The following is a 24,104-nucleotide window of genomic DNA, read 5'->3' as shown; positions in this document are numbered from 1 at the left end:
TCGCCCTGTGTGGGGGCAGGTCAGGCCACGATGTGTATCAGTGTCACCCCAGGCTGTGTTAGACTGTGTAACGTTGAGCTTCATTGGGCTCCTTGCAGACAGCAACTCAGACCAGGAAAAGGGCAGACCTGTGGCAGCTCAGAAATTACAAGCACTGGATTTCCTTGAGCAATACTGGATGTGCTTCTCTCCGTAAATACAGGGAGAAAACGGGTCGCAGGTTCCTTATGTTAAGTGCTGTGGAACTGAACATCCTCCTTTCTTGCAGGTTTTATCTGTTCTGTGACCATGTGCGTAGCTTCTTACAAAGGCAGTCCTTCAGGCCCGAGCTGCCTTTGGCTTTTCCGCTCCAGTTTTTCATCTTTACGTTTCTGAATTCCAGACTTCTTCAGAAACATTTAGGCCAGATTCCTGTTTCACTGTTATCAGGCCAAATCCCTGAAACTACTACTTAGGTTATACTCTGACATTACTCGTGCAAAATTCCTGGGAAAGTCAGTGAGATTTTTGCTTGATCCAAGGAGAATTTGGCCTGGTGGTTTTAAGTCAACTGACATCGGCCACAATATGAGTTGAAGGAGTTGAGGTAAAAGCCACACGTGAACTTCACACACATGTAAGAAAAAAAGGTTTGCAGCGGAGTCCACCTGACAATCTTCTAACATTTCATGTTTTTTCATTCATGTTTTACATATCATGTTTTTACATAATCATTAAAGCATTTAGAATCATAGTACTGTTCTTACCTTAAAGCAGAGTAACTTGGTGCGATAGAAATAAGCAAACAACTTGGTTCCAGGCTTCTTATTGTTGAACTATAATGTGGTTTTAGCAGGAATCATGGAATCCTACATATGGGTTTTAATTAACTCCAACAGGTATTTAATGGAGATTTAATAAGACAGTTATTGTATGTTAATTAAATGTCAACTGATTGCTGAGAGGTTTTTGCAGTTATTGAAGTTTACTAATTATCTGATAGATAAATCAATTTTCCATGCAAATAACTCACATCTATGTAAGCAATAAATATGCCAGTAGATAATGTATATTGTCATATTGTAGTGAGAGATGTGCTGTGTTGAATAAGCTTCTTGCATCTGTCCAGTATAGGCAGGAAGAAAAACAGCTTCCTCCTTTTATACTTGATGATGTTTTCTTGCTAATTGTGACCCAGCTGTTAGTGCAGAAGAGCCGTAAGACCTGTGAGTGTAGCAGTAAAGGGGTGTCAAGAGTTTTGTCTGAAGCATCTGTATGGATCCACGAAAGCAGTTCACATCTCCCCACCCTCCTCCCAGGGTTTAAAATGAAGATGTGTCCTGGAGGAACTAAAGAAACTATCAGGACTTTCTCTTGGTTTGGGGACAAAGGCTGCATTATGATGTAGATGGGTTGTCCTTTGTGTGTTGGGAAGGAGCGCTGGGGAGCAGTTTTGTTTGCAGAAACGTTTTTGGCATCAAGCATGCATTCAGACCCATATGAATGCATCGGTACCTTCTGTGTATTACCGATTATTAATCAGTACTCAGTGTATTAATGAGGAAAGTAACTGTAATCAGCTCAGATTTATGTAAATTAAATACAACCCTCAGACTCTTGGTCAGTTGCCAGGACAGCCTGCAGGTGGTGAAAGCATGGATGACACTTTTTTCCATTTTTTTTTTTTTTAAGGAAACGGGGGGAGGGGAAAGCTATTTCCCTAGGAAAAAGGTTCTTACTGCTAGTAAAAACATTTAAAGGTCCCTGGTAAGCTTTGCTTCTGACAATCCTGCTTCAGGCCCAGTTAATTAAATAGAATACACCTGACATGCAGCTTTTACAGGTGGCCAATGAGTCAGGCCACCTGAGAGTTGCAGACAGTTGCCACAGAACATAAATGTTTAGATTTTGAAGTGGACACTTACTACTACTGTGTAACTAAGTCTGTAGCACAGAAATGGGACAGAGAAGTGCCCACCAGAACAGAGGGGATTTCTTCATGAAGTATAGCAAAGCTAGCAGAGTATTTGAAGATTTTGCTGGACTTGTAGCACCAGCTAAGGCAGGTTCTCCTCTCGTTTCAGCCACTGAACACACCTTTAGGCGAAGGGTGTGCTCTGCCCATCCTTCAGAATGGATCAGTTTGCTGTAATTTACTTTTAAAAATGCAGTGTAGCAAACTCACTTGAAAATGCAACAAAAAGGTGAAAGGAGACTCTTAGAGCACCAATTTGCTTCGTTTCCTCTAAATCCTCTCTCCCTCAAAATTAGAGTGAAATTGAAAGTATAACCTTCTCAGTCAGCGCTATGAAAACAGCAGACTCATCCTGCAGTGGAAAAGAGTGATCGTGATGAAAAGAACTACTGCTCCCAGCCAACGCCAGACGAAATAACACCCGTGACCTCTGATGTCAAAGGGAAATGTGCTTCTTTATTTGTACAGAAATCTTCCTGGAACTCAGCTTGGGTGGCAGGCATGCTCTATCCCGCTCCATTCAGGATTAGTGGATTATCTCTGCTTCTCTCTGTCTAGGAATTGAGCCCAGCTGCCCTGGGCCCTTTGTCATGGAGACTTTTTATGTCTTTGGTATTCTCCAGTCCTGCTTCTTCCCAAAAGCCATTGTGCTGTTGACTTGTAGGAGACAATAGCTTAGAGATGCACATTGACCAAGTAAACCTAATCAATAATATGGCACACGTGGGTGACACAGTGCTGTCGATGGCTAATCAATAAATGCTTCCTGCTGATTTGTGTGCATCTGGCGTGTTCAGTAAATAATTCCAATCCTTCTGGAGATAATTTGGCCCCAGACCTACATCAATTATCTTTGTTTTATGGCTTGACCAGAGAGGCTTAAAACCTAGGCAGTGTTTCAGCCAATTTAATCCTTTTGTAATACATTTTAGTAACTACAGAAATTGATAAAACATCCTTAAGAAGTTGTTTCAATATTTTTTTCTACGTGAAAATGGAAATTATTTAGCAGCTTCCAATAGAGAATTAATTATTTTTTCTCTTGCAGATATATATGATTCTTTGCAGTCTTCTTTGAGGAAAGTGGTGTCTGCCCTACAGCCTGAGAAAAAAATACTGCTTTGTGGAATCCTGCCATTTGGCAGTAAGCATTTTCATGCTTTTTTTCTCTCTTGCCTATGTTGATTTCCAGTGTTTACAATTCATAAGTTTGAATTAAAGGCTATAGCCAAAATATTTGAATAACTACATAGATGCCTAAATGTAACCTAGAATCTCTTGGCAATTGACTTCTTAAGATGCATTTTAGTCTTACAAATATGTCTGTCCTAAAGACCTTATTTTACTCATTGTGCTAGCCTTGTCAATGCCTCTTATTATTTGAATGGAAGTATTTATTAGAATGAATCAAATTCAAAGTAAACTCAGTGGTTCAGTTAGTTTCATTATGCACTTAAGAGCTGAAAATTCTCTGCTGTTCTCTGAAGCCACCCGTTCCTCTCACCTTCAGTTCCACAGAGCAATTTATTCACCCGACTAGTCTTCTGAAATGAGCCCTTGCTCTTGTCTTTGCTGCTGACTGACGTTATTTGGCCTAGATGATGGTTATAAGTCCCTTCAAGCTTAACTATTCTATTCTTTTCCAAATAAGAGAAAGAAAGATGCCACGTGAACACGACTACTAACTTAGGTCACTAAAGCTCAGCATACACCTGTGTCCCTCCAGGCTCCCCCCCTCGCAGCAAACTGAGGTGCAGAGATGACTGACAGGGAACTGCCTTATTCCATTCCAGGAACACAACTGTGCCGAAATGGGAATATCATTCCTGTGACATGAAACAGGGACACATTTCCATCTCCCTTTGTAACTGGTGCTCCCTGTGGGATAGGCTACAAGATCCCTTCATCCCATAGCATCCTACTTCGTGCAGGGCAAGAGGGATAATGTCTGTCAACTCTCCAGCTGCCAGCTCCCTTTCCAATAGGAGAAGTCAAATCCGTTTTCAGATTACAGCTCAGGAAACAAGGTGTGCATGTGAGGCTTTGCCAGGAACTGTGTCAGTTTACTCACTTGCACCTTTCTCTCTGGGAAAGCCCCTCGTTGCGATCTGCATTCATCTGTTAGAGAAAAACATTGGACAGGTTTTTCCCGAGGCCTTGACAGTGAATCTCCAGAGGCTACAGATGTCTACCCTGCAGTTGCAGAAATTACTACAGTGTAGATGTGCCTGATATAACTTTAGGCTGTCTGGCTCAGGTACCAGTCCTGTTTTAGTTGGTGTAGTGTAAAAGCCCGATCTGGACTGATTTTTCTTGATTGGATTTCAGCAGAGGTTAAATGGTTTAATTCAAACTATGCAATTAATACTTTCATGTATATGAGCCTTATGGTTGCATATTAAAGGAAGAATGTTGGGGGAGGGGTGGAAGAAGTAATGTGAGCTGGTGAAAGGCCTGAGTATCACTTAAATATCTGAGCTCCAGTGAGAGTGGAGTGGTCTTTTAAATCAGTGTTCTACTCTAAGTGGACAGTTCAGTGCATGTCTTATCTTAATAAATCTAGTGCTTTTCAACAACAGCTGTTTACTGTATTTAATTGGCCTTTCATTACTTTGCTCCTTAATTGGAAATGTTTCTTGGTGTAATGCAGTAGCGATACCCCCTTGTCCAGAAATTGAGTACTGCCCCTAGGCCGGCGGTTGAGGATAGGCCGTTACGATGTTCTCTCATATCTGGGGCGTTAGTAGAATTCTCTTCATCATTTGAAGTGTTCAGTGACATACTGCTGGATTTAGAAGATATTTCAAACCTTTTAGTTGGATGATGAAAATATTTGTAGCCCTGTGTAAGAGAAGAGTAAATCTTTTAGTTTGGACTAATGCCTGTGAATATTTAGAAAACAGTTGTCCACTTTGATGTCTTACATGTTGCTTTCCCTGAATCATTTGCAATTCCGTGATGCTGTTGGAATTCCAGATTTCCTCATAAATATTTCTCAGGAATGTAACACAAAGACAGTGAAACCTGAGTAACCTTAATCTCACAGATGTTTGTTCTTGCCTGTTTTAATAGTGAAATTCTTTACTTTCTTGTGTGTCTTTTTTTCCTTTTGCCTGGACTGCCACGTCCTTTTCTTTCTTCCCCAACCCAAGGGCTCACTTTGTGGAAGGCAGATTTGTTATCACAAGCATAATATGCAGGTTCCAACTAAGTGATGTGACAAATGCAGTTCCAACTTGGACCCTGTCCTTTCCTGCCTCTTACTGTTGTGTTCCATGTTGGCTTCTTGCTGGTGGGAATGGAAGCACAGCTCTGGGTGGACCTGGAGAAATGGAGCCCCCAATCTGTGTAAACTGGCCCCACCTATCTATCAGCTCTGGACAGAATATGTTTCTGGTAACTACCATTTTCATGTTCCCTTCACATTTCCCAACTGCCACCCAGAGGTGGGAAGCAGGAACGGGAGTGCAGGATATGCCGTGGCCGTGGGGTTTGTGGAGATGTGAGACTCCACAACTCAAAAAACTCCAGCAGCAGACAGCTCCCTCTGACTGTGCTTTCATTCTGACAATGGAACAATGCTTGACAGGTTAAAGAATAATTCATCCCAGGGACTGAACCAACAGCCTTTTGGGGCTTATTCTCACATCCCCCTTTTTTGTGCTGTATTCTCCTTGTACTACATGAATGTGCGGTGAAGCTGATGTGAGGTGTAGAACTACATGGAGACCTGAGAGCTAGAATCCAGCTGCCTGGCCCTTATGTTGATCAAAGCTGTTCAAACGGCGTTTGTTTTTCATGGAAGATCCTCAGGAAAATTCCACGCACAAATACTGTAACTTTTACTACAATCATTTTTCAATTGAAGAGGAGCAGCACGCTTTGTTTTTTCTCTGAGAAAGATTCTGCTTTTCAGAACAAAATAGTTATTTTTCTTATCTAAATGGAAAAAAATCCATAAAGAAACCCTAAAATACTGAGTTTTATGGAAGGAGATTTTCTTAAAGGAATTCCAATCCAGCAAGTAGCATAGGACTGTGGTTACAGGAACAAATACAGCATAACCACCTGTTGGTGTCCCTTGAGCTCAGCTTTTCTCCTTTTCTCAGTTATTTGCCTAAGGATACATTAATTATGGACTCATTTTTCTAAATCCTCTTCTTGAGGACATGAGACAACTTACAATTTCTAAAGCAAAATAGAAGTTGTGTGGGAAAAGAATATGGACTAAACTAAATGGAAACTGAGTACCTGGGCATACTGAGTGAAAGAAAAACAATCGTAATTATTTTCTTTTAAGGTTGATGAAATTAGTGTGTTAACTCATGTGCAGGTTTTACCTTACTTTTTAAAAAACATTTTAGAGCCTACAGTTGTCCCTTTTTATTGGAGAATTTACATACGCACAGGTGCATGCATACATCTTTATGCAGAATCTCATCCTTCTCTTTTTGCAGCCTCTGTGCGGAGTGTTATCCTATTAGTATGTTACTCGCAATTGTAAGGAATGATGCAGGAATAATAACTGCATCAATCTAAGATGCCTGTACATGTTAACAGTAGTAATGCTAGTAAGTACAGCGCAGCACTGGGCACATGATTTTTGTCAGGACTGTCTTCTCATCTATTCCTGTTTGCTCCAGTGTCATCTTTATTGTTCACCATTCTGGCTTTCTGTATGCTGAGCACAAAATAGCTAAATCAGGAACTTTTGGCTAAAGTGAGGGGATGAATTCTAACCTCTCCGTCTGAGCCAGCCCCCGGTGATTGGTGAACCGACTCTTTGATTCTGCTATATCATAGCTTTCTTTTCTTTTGACTAGCCCATTGTCATATTGCTGTTGACCTCTAACCCCACATACACAAACCTGAACTCTGGATTAGGCTTCCCAGGGAATAAACTATGGGCAAAGTTGAACTCCGAGCTAGAATGAAGGGAAATGGTTCTTGCTGCCATAGTAACGTGACCTCGTACTGTCTGCCTGGAACAAAGATGGTTTTCTTGTCCTTTTTTCTGCCCCTGGGAGTGTTTAAGCCCCCCTGCTGTTTCTCCACTTGGGAGGGGGTGAATGCTGTACACCACACAGGGAAAAAAGAGGTTACTCTCCCCTGCTTAAAGTAGGGCAGTCATCTAGGAAACTGGGGAATCAGGCGACCAGAGGAAAAAAAAATACAAACCACCATCAACCAAACCAACACACCAACGAAACAGAGGTGGAGACCTTTCGGTCAATAATTTGAGTTTGGAGTTTGAATTTCACATATTCATCCCAAATCCTAGGTACCATGGTTTTTAACTCAGTTGTATTTATTTTTCATCTGGGCCTCCTCATGTTGTTTCAGAAAAATACTGGTGAAACTGATGTAACTCTAGGAAGCTTCAATGCACATTAGTCCTATGGAGGGAGATGGGGACCTCTGGCTCTGGTGGAGCTTAGTTCTGGGGGTTTGCCCTGTTGTAGTTTTAATGAGCAATTCACAATAAGTTATTTAAATGATGATGCACGAAAAATAGGGAGTTAGGTTTTTACACCATGCCAGACTAAAGTAAGAAAAGTGAGATGGGGCTTTATTCTGCAATGGAAGAAGGGAACAAAGATTCCTTTCATTTAAACTGTCTTAGCTTCATTCACTTCTGTATTTCCCTGCAATTTTGGAACACCTGGAGGATTCTTCATCATGATAGTTAATGTTCTCACAAGTTTGTGTCAAAATCATGTTTTACTTAAAATTTTAAACTGGAGATCATCTCACAGATTTGCTTCCAGTTCAATTTTAGAGAGCTCTGTCAAAAGATATTAAAAAAACCCAAACAAACAAACAAAAAAACCCACCCAAAAAAACCCCCGTCCTTGTTGCATGCAGAGGTTTAGAAGACCACAAATAAATGAGGTTCTTTTAATTAAAGAATAAGCCTTTCTGAGCTGTCACACGAGGATAATCTGACATGCTTTCTGTCATTCCATACATGATAGAAATGGGAGTTCTTCATAGTTGCTTTTTTGATACTTTCTTCATCAATTAAGCCTTGCAGTGAATCTGTAATTCCTGTTGTGTGCAGTATCATGCTGACATGGCTGGTGTGTTTTGAGAGGGATGGTAGAGGTGGTGCACTAGGCTTGGGCACAGAGTGTAAGATTTACCCTTCTTGGCCATTTTGGAGAAAGCAGGAGGTGGGGCTGGAAATTTGCTTATCTGGATTCTCTTCCAAACGTTGCCCCTGGCTTTCCATATGACTGCATTTACTTTTATCATACAAGAACACTGCTGTTTGGATATGGAAATGTAGTGATTCTTGGCTGTTATCTGGTGGTTTGGAATCTGCACATGAGAAATGCTAGTGAGTTTGGTAGTCCTGCATCAGAGAGGATTCAGAGATAGCATTGCATTACAGCTGACCGCGGGGTTGTTGCCAGTCTTTGAGGAAAAAGCAGCTGGTATTCTAGTAAAAAGCTTGCTGAAATGGGTATTACCTGAAGGGCACTGAAGGTTTACACGTTCATCTCTATGCTGATGTTAGATTAAGCCTTTTCAGCTTTTTTTTTTTTTTTTTCCTTTTTTGGTGGCAAATAGGAGGTTAAGGAAGACTGGAAAAGTCAGGAAAAGTGACTGAAAGGATGGTGGAGGTTCTGCCTTTAGCAACCAGATTCCTCTGAACCACTCTTGAAAAACATTTCTTTTGATCTACCAAGTTATTCAGGTAAAGAGAAGTGAAATAAGCATGAAGAACCGTAAATGTGCCTTATGAGACTGAGTAGGCAAATGCGATTCATTATAAATAAATTCAAAGTGATGCATTTAAGAGAAAAACCAGTCGTAACTGCTTAAAAAATGTTGTGCTCTGAGCTGCTTGTTATTGCCGAGGAATGAGACGTTGAAGCTATCGTAGATGCATCTCTGAAAATATCAAATCGGCACTTGACAGTAGCCAAAAAAAAAATCCGAATGCTTGAAACTGCTGGGAAAGAAACAGACAGCAAAGTGGAAAAGGGTTTCTCTAACAGTGTGTGAGTCTGTGGCCTCCCGCACAGTAAATATTATACAGTTCTAGAGCCCTTGTCTGAAAAGGACGTAATAGAACTAGAAATGAATCAGCGAGTGATGCCAACATTAGACAGGGGCCTTACACTGTTTCTGTGTGAGGAACAGCAGAGTGAGCTAGGAAAAGTCATTGGAGGAAACATGGTAGAGTGACAGAGAGAGGCTGAAAACAACGCACACTGTTCCTTTCAGTAAATCTGGAAAGCATCGGATGAAGCTATTATGTACCATGTCCAAAAATTAAAGAAAGAGCAAGCTGTAGAACTTCTCACGTCACTCCACGTGACTTGGACTCAAGAAACCCCCAGGCTACTACATATTTGATGGTGGGAAAAAAATTGGGAAAAGAATCACTGCATGTATGGCTGTTCTTAGGCTCTTCCTTAGGCGTAAGCCATTGACCACTGTCAGGGACAGGCTGTGAGGCTAGTTGGGTCTTCAGCTAGAAGACCCTCTCTACAGAGCTCAGAGGTGCTGCGGAAGTGATAAATGTCATTTAGTAAATACAGTACAGGTTCACCCAAGCTCTGATGCCTGTCATAACTTTTGCGATGTAGTGTCAAGTCATCATTGTCTCTGGAAGCAGTTCGCTTGATTTAGATGCAGGAACAATCAGGTAGAAACCAGTAATGCCTGCTTCAGCAAATGGCAACATCTCAAATTGATTGTTAATCACTTAATTTGCATATGTCTTTACATGAGGGGAAGGGTCAAGGGAGGGGGGCTGAGTTACACATTTCATATTGATGATTATTAAATGCTACTCTGTCATGGAATTGGGTTTTTTTTCACTTATGCAAGAAGCACTTACAAGTGATCTCCAGCAGCTTTCCTTTTAAGTCTCTGAAGCCTTAAAAAACAAAAGAAACAAATAACAACAACAAAAAAAACCCACAACCAACAACACAAAAACAAAAAACCAAAACCAAATCAAAATAATAAAAAAAACCCAAACCAAAGTAAAAAAAGTGCTGGACGGGGAATGACAGCTTTGCATGAGTACCGATAATTGTAGGCCGGTTTTGACTTGAGTGTCTGTTGTCTTCAGCTGATTCTCCTGTTCCTTCCCAGCCGTGTGTCCCTCCGCTGTTAGAGGAGCACAGCTGGCTCCTCTGCCTTAAATCAGACAGTGAGAGCAGAAAGTCCATTTTGACACGTCTCTCGGCTGTCTGCAAAACTGTCTTGCAGAGCAAGGACCTAGTGACTAAAGAGATGCCAGCAGTGTGCTGCTTTAGTGAGTGCTGGTCCCTTTGGTCAGGAAGTAAACTCATCAGAATTCTGTAAAAACGCTAGTAATAGAATAGTGTGGGGATTAATTGGTTCTGTGGACTTTAACTAACAGCTTTTCACATAAAGAAATTGTGTGCAGCACTATCAGGTCCATTGTCTTTCCCCCTGTTCATTCTGCTCATAAAGAGTGACTCTGTCTCTCTAAATTCCACATGGCAAATCCTGTCATTTACAATTGGTAAATTATGTGTGAACCAGAACCAAGCTTTATGACACCTGTTCAGTAAACCCAGTAAATATTTAAGAAATTCTTTTTTTATTTCATCATTATTTTCTTTCTTCACAAACTGCTCATTTTTCTCTGCAAGACAAATGCCTGAAATAAACTCCTTCCCTTTTGCTCTGCCTTTGTGCTTGCGACGTTGGAGTTGTATCCCACTGACAAGTCAGGCAGTGTGAAGTTAAGCGTTTTGCCCTTTGTTTCTGGGACTGTTTGTTTTCCTTTTCAGAGCAACGCATCTTTGTCACAACCTGAACATTATTTAAATTTCTTTCTTTTGAAGGTAATGATGTGGAGCAGAGATGAGATGAGCTTCTGCGGGGTTGCCTACTCTCTTTTCCTATTCCAAAGACAATTCTTTAAATTGACAGGAAGAACTCCAAATATTTTGCATTATTTTTCTTTAAAAAAAAAAAACAACAAGCCTTCTCTTACTGCATTCTCACCTTCTTTGCATGCTCTCCACCTTTATCCACCATGAATTGCTCTGTTTATGCTCCCAGAGCTTTGGAGTGTTAGGGTTTGGGGTTTTTTTGATGGCCTTTAGTTGTTTAACCCATGGCTCGGTTCCTGATGCACAGTCCTTCAGTTATCGGGTTACCTACATCAGTAAATGAGGAAAGCTGTTACTCTAAACTAAATCCCGTAGCTTGATATTTAAATTGGCGTTCAAACTTAATAGGAAGAGCTGGAAGATATTTAAGGAAGGTTTTATTTTAAATGAGTACAGGTTAGGATATTCTATGCAATAGCTCCAGTTCCCATTTTCGATTCTCCTACAACGCTGTGCACGTGCATGGCCTTAACTGATTACTTCAACTTTGTGGTTTTAGGTCAGACCCAAGTGGTGTTGCAGCATTTCTAGTGCTTACTTTGCTTCATGGAGGTTTTTTTGTTTGAGGTATTTTTGGTTTTGTTGTTCATGAAAAAAACCCCAACAAACCCAAACAACAAACCACTAAAAAAAATAATAAATCTGAGCAGATTCTTTTTGGTGTTTGAAAAGAGTTTGTATGCTCAAACCTTGGAAGTGCAATTTCCCACTACATCAAACAGTCAAGAATAAATAGACATCTTTATCTCCTGAGGGAGGAGGAAAGGGTGGGGGTGGCAAAGATAAAAACATAATCTATAAGGCACTGTACAGTCATTAGCCTTGAATATTTGTATCACCTGGAAAAGTCATTGCTCCTGTTCAGCCACAGTTTACGGAAAGAAAAGGAGCATGGAACAAACAACCTGCCAGAGTCTGCAGCACTTTGCCTTGGAGCTGGGAGAGGCTCTCATGGCCAAGTCACACCTGACGGTGCTTCCCTGCTGGGGCCATCTCTGAGGGAGAACGGGAAGGCAAACTCCACAGCTGGGACTTCATAAGCTCCCCCTGTCCCTAGCACTACAAAAAACATTGCCAACAAAACCGGGGGTGTCCACGAGGCTTCCCCATCCCCTCCCGTTTTCCTCAACTCGTGCGTGGCCTCTGTCCTCCTGTCATCACCGTTCGGGTCTGTGTGTTACCTGTGAAGCGCTCCCGTTTGCCCTGGGGTTCCCTGCAGGGACTGTAGTCTTCCCAACGCAACGACTAACTGCATGTTAGAAGGAGACGGTGCTAAGACATGGGGGAAGAACTTAAAAATCTAATTTTGACGAGTTTTCTATTTTTTTAATAAAAGAGGGATTGGGTTCCTTTTCTGCTTTTGATCATGGCCCTCACTCGTCACTTCTCAGACCCCTCCCCGAGCTCATTTTCCTTTGCAGCGTTTGGAGCGTTCTCTGTACCGACCCCATGCTACTACGTCTGCTACACAGTCCGTGCTTGGCTGGAAGAAGGAGTAAAGGGAGAGGATTAATTTGCACCAAGGCTTTGGGGAGCAAAGGCAGGTAGCCCTTTTAGGGACTGTCCAAATGACCTAGCCTGTTTTCTGTCTCTATCTCGGCTTTTGTTCTGTGTTGTCAGTTCCCATTCCTCTTTAAAGTGTGTGATAAGATGGAGCATTGCATCCTTCGCCATCCTGCAGCAATGGGAAGTCTCCTCTGGGGTTCTCAGAAGAGCAGCTTCAAATTATCCTCTCATTAGTGATGATACATCCCTTTTGAACACTGTGCCATTCCATCGTACTGTTTCAGTGTTGAACATTAGGAGATAACTGCCTTCACAACGTATGTCATTACTCATTAAGGGACCCTTCCTGGATTATGGCTGAGGTTTAATGTCTTGTTAAAGATGTTTAACACTTACAGTTTTGTTTTTAATTTAGGAAGCAGCATGATCAAAGTGTGCCCTGAGAATTTCTCTCTGATTTTGTGAAATTTGCAGGTTGGCCTGTTCAGAGGAGGTGATCCTTAAATTGAATTGCAGCCCTCCAAGGCGTGTTTGGATGTCAAGCACTGCCATGATCTGACATGTTAATGGCTTTGAGAAAACAATGTGTTTCAGAGGTAATTGCTGAAGCAGTGAGTTCCCAGCAATATTTTACTTAAAAGAAATGTGCTGCTTCTCCGCTGTGAAGACTGGAACAATGACACTGAACAACTGAGTGATACAAACCTCTGTTTGCCTTTTAATGGTCATCAAATTCTTCTAATAGACTGGAGCAGGACCTCTGTCCCATCCATTGTTTGGAGCTGAGGATAGCATTAGAATCAGACATGATGTCGTTATTGTAACTGGACTTCAGAGTTTATTTTATTAAAACAAGAAATATTTTAAAACTCATAGCATAAACCTGGAAAGAACTCCCTAAATTAAGACCTCGCTATTTGGCTATTCCACTGAAGGTCATCTTCAATTTTACTAGATGAACTCAACCAGCACAGTGATTCATAGTAATCCTGTTGCGACATGTTCAATGCTTGTCTTTAATTAATATGCAAAAGAGAGATGAGCAGCAGTAGCCAGTTGTTCAGGCAGCTGAGTGGGTTGGTGAGGATGGAAAAGAGGGTAGGTATAAGAGAACAGGCTTGCTAAGATGAACGTGTGGTGGTAAAAAGATGAGTCCTCTAGACTTGACCATTTTAATCAGTATAAAAACGGATTTTAGAAAGTTGTGAATCAATCTTTGGAAAGTACTTAAAAAACAAAAAAAACCCCAACACAAAGCCATTGTTGATTACACAGCTGAGAGCCAGGTTTATGTGGGTACATCGTTGCAGGGACCTGCTTAAGCTGATAGATGTAGTCCTTAATTCTGTAGATTTTATTCAGTACTCTTTCTATATCTGTGAACTGTCACTTAAGGTTTCTAGAAAAAAATACATTCCTCAGTTCTGGTTGTTGGCAACAAATACTGCAGACTGGAGGAGTCTCCCAGCCAGTGACTCGTGGTTGTCTTCAGAAGGCTGAGGGGCTAACGATGTGTTGAAGACTGCAACCCAGGACCTCTGATATCCTCAAGGGCAAGGATTTCTTTCCTCTCCTGCAGCCTTCAAGTCTGTAGCAGACTAGCCAGCCAGGCTTGTCTTCTTCAGTGCTCCTGCTGATATTAGGGGAGCTGCTCCCGTTCGAGGCAAATCTTGCCTCACTCAATACCTGAAAGTTACCCTGAGGATACTAAGCCAGACAGAACCATTCTAGTTGGGTAGTATTCTTGGCTAGGTTGACATGATGAAAGAGAACAGATACTAGTCTTAATAATCTCTTGAGCTTACACAGAAGGAATTTTGAATAATAAGCCAATAATAGAATCATCATTAATGATTTTAATCAATGCAATCTGTTATCATAATGGGGGGCTGTTTAGTGGTGCCTGCGTGACAATAGGCTCAGGAAGGAATCCCGTGCTCGCTTGCAGCAGGTGAACTCCAGGTATGCTGCTGAATGCAAACACGGGTATGTCAGGTGTGTCATCTCTGGGAGTAATTGAAACTGTGAGTCACTGGAGAGCACCAGTACAGAATCCCTATTGTCACAAACATTTTAACAGCATAAGAGAAAAAGACCGGTCTTTTGAGACCACAGCAAGATTGCGAGTGCCTGTCAGGAGTATTGTGTTTGTGCCTTACAGAGGGATGTGACATCGTCTAGGTTGGGAGAAAGCCCACATGGAGTAACACCGAAGTTATGAGTTAGGTATAAGTGCATTGTTCTTAATCTGGAAAGCAAAGGAAAGCTTTCATTAGTTCCATGCTGGACTGAGAGGAGCAGGGGATACTCTTGTCAAGAAATAATTGTTGAATGTATGTTTGCATCCTCATAAAAGGGACGTATCTAACTCATGCAAGCATATGCATGAGTTGGGCTGCATAATAAGCTTTTAATGTCTATGAGAACAGGGTTAGTTAAACGTTCCTTCCACTCATTGAAAATTTGTACAGTCTTCTAGGTGGAGAGGTAAACAGCCAGGCTGTGTGTCTTCAGGTAGGCTTGTTTGGGTGTGTTATTATATGCTGTACCATGCACTTTAGGTTTTTTTATAGTGTTGGCTGCTGCACCATAGTCCTCAAATGTCTGTATGTTAAATCGTGTTAGGTGAATGAAAGATTTTGGAGATACTTCATGGAAATGGTGAGAACGGAGGAAAAGCAATGTGTGTTCTGTACTGACAGGTGAGATGATCCAGGTGAGACAGACTTAACATTAGGAATGAGGTCTATGATGTTCTGTAAGGTTAGGCATTTATACAAAGCTTTAATTACCCTTCTCTCCCAGGATCAGTTCAAAAACTTTCCTTGCTTTCCTACCTGAGACCATCAGCCTGCTTCCTGATATCACTACGTCACTGCTCTTTAGCCAAGGCTGATAGGTGAGGTTACAGCAGTTGTTAGCAATCCGTGATGCAGTCTGTAGCTGTTTTGTTGCAATAACAAGAATAGCTTGCTTTGTGTGGGGGACAGAATCACGTTCTCACTCTGGTCTCAGGGAAAGCATGCCATCCAGCAGCTTTTTCTCTGACGTGAGATGGGTCTATGCTTTTTTTTTGGTTTTTACTTTCCCAAGCATAACTGCAGTTTTTCTGTGAAATTTTAGGACAAAAGTTCTGTCTCCATACATAAGGAAAATGCAACCAACCCTAGTCTGTTGGCTTTGGGATTTTTGACAGACTGGCTGAATACATTATGCATGTGTGAAGGTACGTGTTTTCAATGAGTTACTAATATACCATGCAAGCACAACTGTCCCAAACCTGGATGTCTGCTTGCTTGGTTCCTGTTTTCATTTCCTTCATCATTAGCTGATCCCATCTTCTTTTGTACCACCTCTTTCTTCAGGGCCTTTGTTTTCTGTTTGTCTTTAAGGCGAACCCAGACGTTGCTGCTGTGTCTGCCAGGATCAATGCTTATAGCCACTAGCCACAAGTCACTATAGCCTATATAGGCACTAGATACAGGGTCAACAGTTAGACTTGATGACCTTAAAGGGCTTTTCCAACCCAAACAATTCTATGACTGGGATTCAGAAACACCAGATTCCACAAATGTAAAGATGCTGTACATCATCTGCTGTCACAAGTGAGTCACAAAGTCTGCATGTACTGCAGGCCCTTTTGTGAAAATTGATGACAGTAAAATATCCTTAATGCAAAGGAGTCTGGCAAAGGTGAAATAAGTAACCAGGAGGAGATGTTTAGGTGCTGTGGAGTTGTAGAGGGCTCTTACCTTGCTCTCTGGGGTGAGAATGGCTAACTTCCATACACCTTGATCTACCATTTTGCTAATACTGGAAAGCGCAGTGCACTTTTGTTGACTAGAGTGGAGAGATGAGGGATATTCTTAAGTTGTAACTGTGCAACCTACCCGGCAAAATCAGCTTACTGGCTGGTACTGTTCTCTTCAGTGCTGCTTTGACAGAGGCTGGGTGGTAAGATTACAGCTGATGTTGAAAATTCTGCCTTTGTCATCTAAATTCTCCCTAATGTTATAGATTACACCCTTTCTATATAGCCTCTTAGCTTGTGTATGAGCATGTTCTTTATATTGCTAGGGAATTTCAGTATATTTAAGTAATCCTTGATGTTTTAAAGGTCCCTGGACTTACTGCATCCTAAAATCAGAATCTCAAAGGACTCCCCTTCTGCTGAACCCTTTCTGACTCAGAATTCTAAGGTCTTCTACGTCTGTTCTCCCAGCCCTTTGTTTCATGGAGGCCAAAAGATACACTTTGTTCTAATGCTGAAGTAACCAGTATTGCCTCTTTCTGTCTGCTTCCAACACTAGTGGTCCTCTGCTGAGCTCTCTTGAAGTGTCTACAGTGTTGGTCAAATTTACTGTTAATGGCTTAAATCTCATATCTTAGTTCATTTGTTTATATAAGAAACATGACCTATGACACCTTAATTACGAGAAGAGTGGGAAGATACTTGTGTTCTTCCCAACTGAGATGTCTCTCCAGCTATACTCATCCCTGTAGAGCAGCCCAGGTGGACTGAATGTTACCACTACAGTACTGGGTAGAGCTCTTTCATAAGCCTTTCTGATCACTTCTGTATTGACCTTCTCATTTTCTAAAGTACTTTAATGTCGCTTGTGCTTTAAAATGTTGAGAGTTTTAGAACAGAGATTGACCACTGGTATCAATAGGATTTCACCTGGCAGCTGATCTACAGGCTTTATCTATCAATTCTACCCCAGTTTTGGGGTAACCCACCCCCTGAAATGCAAAGACAGCTAAAAAAAAAGTTATTTTATACCACCATCCACTCCTTTCCCTCCCCCCAAAAAACTGTAGGTTTGCATGCCAGTTGCTAAAGAACTTTTCACAGTTCTGAAATGAGAGCAGATATGTGCTTTCAGGAAGTAGGACTAATCCACTGCAGGAGATACATGTAAATGTTAATTTCTGAATCATAATTGAAAATTATTCTATTGTTAATCAAAAGCTGTTTTATTTTAGTTGAATCTTCTGAAAATGTAACTAGAGATCTGAGCTATAGATTAAGGAATTTTGACTACTGCATTCCTACTGCACATAAAAAAAAATACTGCACATTAAAAAAAAAAAAAAAGGAAAAATGAAGGAAAAAAGCAAAAAAACCCATCCCAAAGCAAAACACCAGCCCCTCCTCACTCATGCTACTATGACAGAGGAATGCAGCCCATGATCTCCTGAGCTTAAATTTCAATTTGCTGAAAAAATGAACTCATATTTTCAGAAAGGCTGTAATGTGTTGAAGTAATTATGAAGACCAGGTAGTTAATTAGCAAGTAGTCATTGTGTCGTGTGTCCTACTCCATGCCAACCCACTCCCCCCACCCCCTGCCAGGTTTCAGCAATTGAGTAGAAATTCAGCGAGCTGCTGCTACTACTTAGAAAGCTGTCTTTCCCCTTTTGCTGTTAGCAACTGACTGTGGTGTTGAATAAACATCCATGACGTTTCTTTCCAAGTAACCAGTTAAATGTTCAGATTTATATAATAGATAGTTTGCTTTTATCTGGCATGTAATAGTGGATATTGTTAAGCGATCACACAGACTGTAATTAAGCAGGTATCAATACGATGGTACAGCTTAGAATGCACCACCCTGGGGTCCCATTCTGAACCATGGAGTGCAATTTCCATGGTATCTTGCAAGATGACTCAAGCTGTGGATTCTGTAAAAGTTTTTTTGTAAAAAGGTCCAGCTCATGTGTGCATTGGTGCAGAGGCAAATTTATGGCTTAATGAAAATTTAATGTAGCAATAGTGTGTGCATGGAGGGAATTCCTCTTTATTTTATCTGATAAGGGTATGGGGGGTGTATAGGGTATGTGTAGCAATAGTTACATGTTAAAATACTTGCTATCTTTTTCTTTCAATTCTTGGACAAAAATTGAGGGTTCAAAGGTGAGTGAGATCATAAATCTGAGAAAGGAGGGGCTATATTATTCCTGGATAAAGTGAGCAACAAGTAATCCACAGAGAAATCGGAATGAAGTTCTAAACTCTGGTTACTTCAGAGGCCCATCTGCACACTCAGCATAATTTTGTTATTTAACATTAGATTGCCAAATGCCAGTTTTCTCAAGACTTCAGTTTGCAAAAGCATTGGTTGAAAATGTTCATCTTAAATTAAATTTCTTACAAATCTGTATTTCCAGATCATTAGGAAGTATTAAATTACTGTTGGAGTTAACAGCTTTAACTCCTTGACAGCAAAGATGAAGTGATGAGGCAAATCCAATCCAGATACAGTCTTTGCTATGGGCCTGATTTCCCCACTGCAGCAGTTATGCAGCTGACAAGAATCAGTAAAGTACAACCAATTGAGATAACATTTCATACTTGCTTGGTGGTGTGGCTTTGGTTTTTTGAGAGGAGACAGTAATGTGACAGTGAGAGGCAAAAGAATGAATCTTTGCTATCAGGGTGCAGTCTTTAGCTTTCTAATGTTCTTACTGAGCATAGTTAGAAATAAGTTTGCATGATACATAAGCAGAGCAGAAGCTTGATGTTTGACCAAAGTTGTCATGCTCTTTGCTGTGGTTTTGTGGGCATGTGGTTTATTTTTTTGCTTGTTTTGAAGTCTGTGCATTTTCCGGTTCATTCCAAACTGTAATCCATCTGCAGTCTAGATGCAGAGCGAGGATGGCAGAACCAATGCTTCATTTATCCAAAATTCCTTTTCATAATATATGTGTGTTGGTATACATGTGTATATATTTTAAAATTGGAGAATTTAGCTCCCTCTACCTTGATTTAATGCCATTAAAGATGTCATTTTACTTAAATGATTTCTTAGTGGAGGGATGGCTGCCAAAACCATGTTGCTCTGGGTCAGAATTACAGTATTTGTGACTGTGATTGGAACGTGGAGCCCGATAGCTGAACTAAGGCGACGGACACAAAGTCCCATAGTGCCCTTGAGGATTAATTTCAAGGTCAGTCATTAAAAAGCAAAATGGTTTGTTCTAAAAATAGAGAATTGAAGTAAGGTCATTGCTGATCTTTAACAATATATGCAGTAAGTTTTTAATCTAATCTCAGTGTTGCTCTTAAAATTCATCTGTCTTTACAGAAAGAATGGTTAGGGAGATAATCAGTGAGAGCATGTGTGTGGCATCAGAAAAGAAGTTCACTGCGTTAAGCATAAACAGTCTTAGATCTTGCAGTCTAGGGATAAGAAAATGGGAATTTGGGAATAAGTAGGTTAAGTGTGGGATCATACCATCCAGGGTGGCCCAGCATGGGAAAGGGGAGGATCAAAGCGGGAGGGAAGGACTTGTCCCCTCGGGGTGCTCTGAACCCAGGGTTGGGGGGCTGAGGCCATCACACACACGACCTCTGTAAACTGAGTGAAACACATTTTATTAGATTCTGAGCAATTTATTCTTCTGAAACGTGGTTCTGTGTTCTGCTTTTTTCCTCTTCTTCGCTCCTTAGATCCCTGAACAGGAGTGTCACCTCTTCTGCCTTCCAGTGCACATCTGTGTCAGAATTAATCACACTGCCAAAGGACAGTGAACAGTAACTACGACAAGCTTTAGTAGGAACTCACATTAAAGAGCATCTGACCAGTCCTGGAGAGCCTACCATGCCAAAATTTTGCTTGTGATTTGAGATTTGATGTCTCATATCCATGTATTTCCTCTGGTCAGAAAAGCTGATTTGTTACAATACTGTTATGATGCTGATTGTTTCCTAACGTGAGTGAGCCACAGACTAAAAATTATGAAGATATGAGTAAAACAACAGTAAGAAGCACTGAGGTAGAAGGCAGTGCTTCCCCTGAATAATTTTCCTGTATTGTTATCCTTTAGTAAGTTAGTACTTTATAACTGATACAGACAGATACAGTTTCTGTATTTTAGTCTGTTTTGGTAGCTGTCACTACTGGTGCACAGCGTTGCAAGAGTAATCTGATTTTTTGGACCAAAATTGGCTTTAATGTCATGTGGTAGATACCTATTCCCAAGAAATCTTACGATTTTTAAAATATTTTAAAAAATAAAACAAATTTAGATATCTTGTTTACTTTCTGGTTTATGAACTGCCCATATTCACACCTATTTTCATTGTTTTCATGTGTGCATGTTAGAAACTGTATCCTTTAAGGACTTTTACTCTGTAATAATGTGGTCCCAGTGTTTATGATTAAACAAAGCAGAAAATATCACAAATCACATGATAAAATTTGGTACAACTGCTGCTGCAGTTTACCTGTATAGGAAGTCCCCATTGATCTCTCACTTTTGTGCAAAGCAAATCTGACATCCCTGCTTTGTTTGTTGCTGGGATCAGGTTATTTCCTCTCATTAGCTTTGTGTCAGACTTTCTGTACACTGAGCAGCTCTTTGCACGGTGTATTTTCAAAGCACCTTTTTACTCTGTTCTGTTTGAATTACACACCTGCAAAGTGGTGCTACTGTTACAGTTAGACCACTCGAAGCAAAGCTGCTGCTGTATTTCTATCCTGCCCTGTAATCTGACAAGCACAGAATGACTAAGGACAGTAAACCACATCCTTGCCTTCTGTCGTGGTTTAAGACTAACTTTCTTCATTATCTCTTTCCTTTGAACTGCCTAAGTGTAAGGAAAGAATAATGAAGATAATTCTTCTACTGTAACAATATGGAAACATGAGCTAAAAGCGCATGTAGTGCTAAAGAACAGGATACCTTCTGATTTGTGAAGGTTTTTGCTTTTCAGAAATAAGGTAATGTGATTTTAACTGTAGAAAATTCCAATTAAAACCTATGTTATTATTTTCCTTTTGTTTCACCATTTAACCTGTACTTTAAAGGAATAAGGATGAATATTTCTATGTATTTTGTATATACTTGTGCATATGTGGTCTTGCCATCCAAATGTTAGACCTAACTAGCAGTTTCTAGGTTTGGAAAGTTAAATGAAGTCAGACACTATTATCTTAACTTTCTACTAATCTAATTGGGTAAATCTCACTGACTCTTTCACTGATAAAATTGGAAAATTAATTTCTTTACAGAATATTGGCGTAGACTTCTGTGACATTACTAATTAGTATGTCTGGATCTTTTCAACTTGAAATATGCAATAATGGTATACAGCTAAATGAGATGGCTGGGTTAATAGCAGGACATGGCATGTGATATAACTCGTCTCATTGGACTCTAGGAAGTAGCGTATGTGTTCAAGAAATGGGACTTCTTCACTCTTCCTTATGTTCTGTCTTCAGAAGTAGCAGCTGAAGTAAAAAAAATCATATCTTGATGAATATTCTTGCTTTTATTTGCTGTGTCTTCACAGAATTCCCTAAACAACAAGACAGCATAGACACCACCTGTACTTATTCTCTGATTTACTGTCTGGGACTGCTTTCAAGACTTCTTTGCACTTTGTCCAGTGCAGTAGCATCTCTTGGTTGAAGCAGAGCTTATTACCCTCCTGACTCTGTCTTTCATCTTGTTAGTATCCAGAGACCTAAAGCGGCTGAGTGATAAGAAGTCAGCTGTAACAATGGTGATAAGATGTCCCAATACAGAAGCACACTCCATTGCAGCCCCTGTGCTTGTTTTACAGCCCTTGGGGTTTGAATGTTATTCCTAACCTATAAAGCACCAAGCTGATTCATTAGATGCAACGATTATAAATATTTGAATCAAAAGCTGGTACCTGGCTGTACCAGAAAAAGGAGTGAAATGATCATTTGGTCTTGCTGGATTGCTTCTCAGAGAGAAATGGCACTGTTACTGTGTTCTTTGCCAAACTTGCAGTGATACTGAATTCTATAAATGGCATCATCTCACATGCAAATTTACCATGTATCTAGTAAGGGCATACTGGATACTGCATCTGGCCAAAAGTCCGCATAGCTCAGAAGCCTGGCTAACAGGGGTGAAGAGCAGATGCTAGTGGATGAACGCTGGAGCAGGATGTGCCCTTGTGTCTGCCCTCATGTCCCTGGAAGAGGAGTGAGTATTTAGTTTCAGTATTTAATGCTTCATAGGTGAATAAAGCCGCTAGATCACCGGTCTGTGAATCTGCAACTGAATTTTATGGAGAATATTGTGTATGTGCTGGTATTTGGGGGGGGGGGGGCAGGTAAACTTTGTGGAATTCCCTTCATTCTCTAAGTGCTCTGAGTTCACTTTAAAAATCTGTACTGGTTACTAGGGGTGTAGGAAATCAAAAGTCTAATGCTTTCCATGACAATGCAAAGTATCTGAAAATTTTTATTTTTTAGCATGTTTGGGATGAATACTTGATAAAGGGTTAAACAGCAGCCAAAACAATTCATTGCAAGATCTTCAAAACAAATCAGATTTTTAAATTATATCAAATTAAGGTTATTAAAAGTTAAGTTCTGAACTGAGAGCATTTTCCAATGAAAGGTGCTGCAACATCATTATTTCTCCCCAAAATGCACTTACTGTACATTTCTCAAAGCCATCAGCCTTGATTGAAAGCTAATGAAAAAGCTGTCCTGCGTCAGTTTATTCCTTGTATCCATTAAGAATAATTACGTCTGAACAATTTTTGATGCCTGTAACCTTCGCAAGTGTTGCTAATGGCATTATAAATTGCTCCTTGTCCAATGACTACAGTCTGAAGCTTAATTCAAAAGCGCTCTGTCAACAGGGCTGATTTGTGTGGTTAATGAGTGCGTTTAAAACAACAGCCTCGGCTCATGCATCCTAATGTCGATAAAAGGATGTGGTTCAATAAAGAGGCTTGTCCGTAATAATTAGCAGCGACAAATGCTCTGGATTAGACCGATCGCAGCATTAATGACTCTGACTTCAGCCTGTTATGGAAAAGAAGTTTCCAGCTCCAACTTTTCTGAGCTTAGAATTAACTTTTAAGGAATAGTCTTCTATGAGCCAATGGTGCAGTAGCTAAACATACATCTCTAATATGTGCTGTGTCACAGAGCAGTCCAAGGCCTCTGTAAAGGCCAATGTTAGATTTTTCTGAAAACTTTTTTTTTTCCCCAAATGTGTATCAGTGAAATAATGGGGCAAACCTACCTTCTACCACGTTTAAGATATGAGCATTGCAATGTTGTTCTTAGACATGATAGTATTTGCGTGGCTTTCCCATGTACTGCCTGTTCTGCAGTTTGGTTTTACCTTTAAGATGCGTGACGTCGGTGTTGAATTTAAAAATACATTTAAGTTTTTAGCATAGAAAAAATACAACAGAAGTGAATCCATGAGGTACAGCTTAAGTACTGTCAATGATACGCAGGAAAAACCTCCTTTTACACACAAGACTCGGTGCAGTTCACCTGGCCATTCCTGCAACTGAGAAACCAGTTGCTAGTGCTGCCATCTTAGCCTGCGTATTGCCTTCAGACCTTAGTGTGCAGATTTTATATTTGAAGAATCTGGGAACGGAAGCAAAAGCAAGGATGTAGAATGTTTTCTCACTTCCTCCTTTCTTTCCTCTCATATCTCTTTTTTTTTTTCGGCGTGTATGACGTTTAGTGAAGGTCGTGTATGCTGAAAGCTGCACATTGAGATGGCAGGAAGAGAACATGCCGAGATCTTTTTCTGTATGGCTGAGAAATAGATGGGGACAGGGTTTATTTTCTGTGCTGAAGCAGTCTATCTGCATCGTGTTTCATCGTGAAACAGCAAGTGGCTGTTTCAGCAGCAGCTGTGGTATTTCCAGAGTTCACACTCCAGTGCAAACTTACAGGGGAGCTGTGCACAATGATGTCTGGTAGATGAAAGAGGGAATGTGCTGACTGAGTCGTACCTGCAAG

The 24,104-nt window shown here is 40.6% G+C and overlaps 1 protein-coding gene across 1 annotated transcript in view; it reads left to right on the top strand.

Annotated features, from left to right (window-relative positions):
• The window catches only part of POU3F1 (POU class 3 homeobox 1), a 178,460-nt gene that overhangs the window by 6,699 nt on the left and 147,657 nt on the right, over positions 1–24,104 (top strand). Inside the window, exon 1 of the mRNA XM_080380702.1 lies at positions 1–24,104. This exon is cut by the window's left edge and continues 6,699 nt beyond it. The gene's annotated coding sequence lies outside the window, so the exon portion shown is untranslated.

The sequence above is a fragment of the Falco punctatus genome (assembly GCF_963210335.1).
Source record: "Falco punctatus genome assembly, chromosome: 3".
Lineage (NCBI taxonomy): Eukaryota > Metazoa > Chordata > Aves > Falconiformes > Falconidae > Falco > Falco punctatus.
This window is presented reverse-complemented; position numbering and strand designations above follow the sequence as displayed.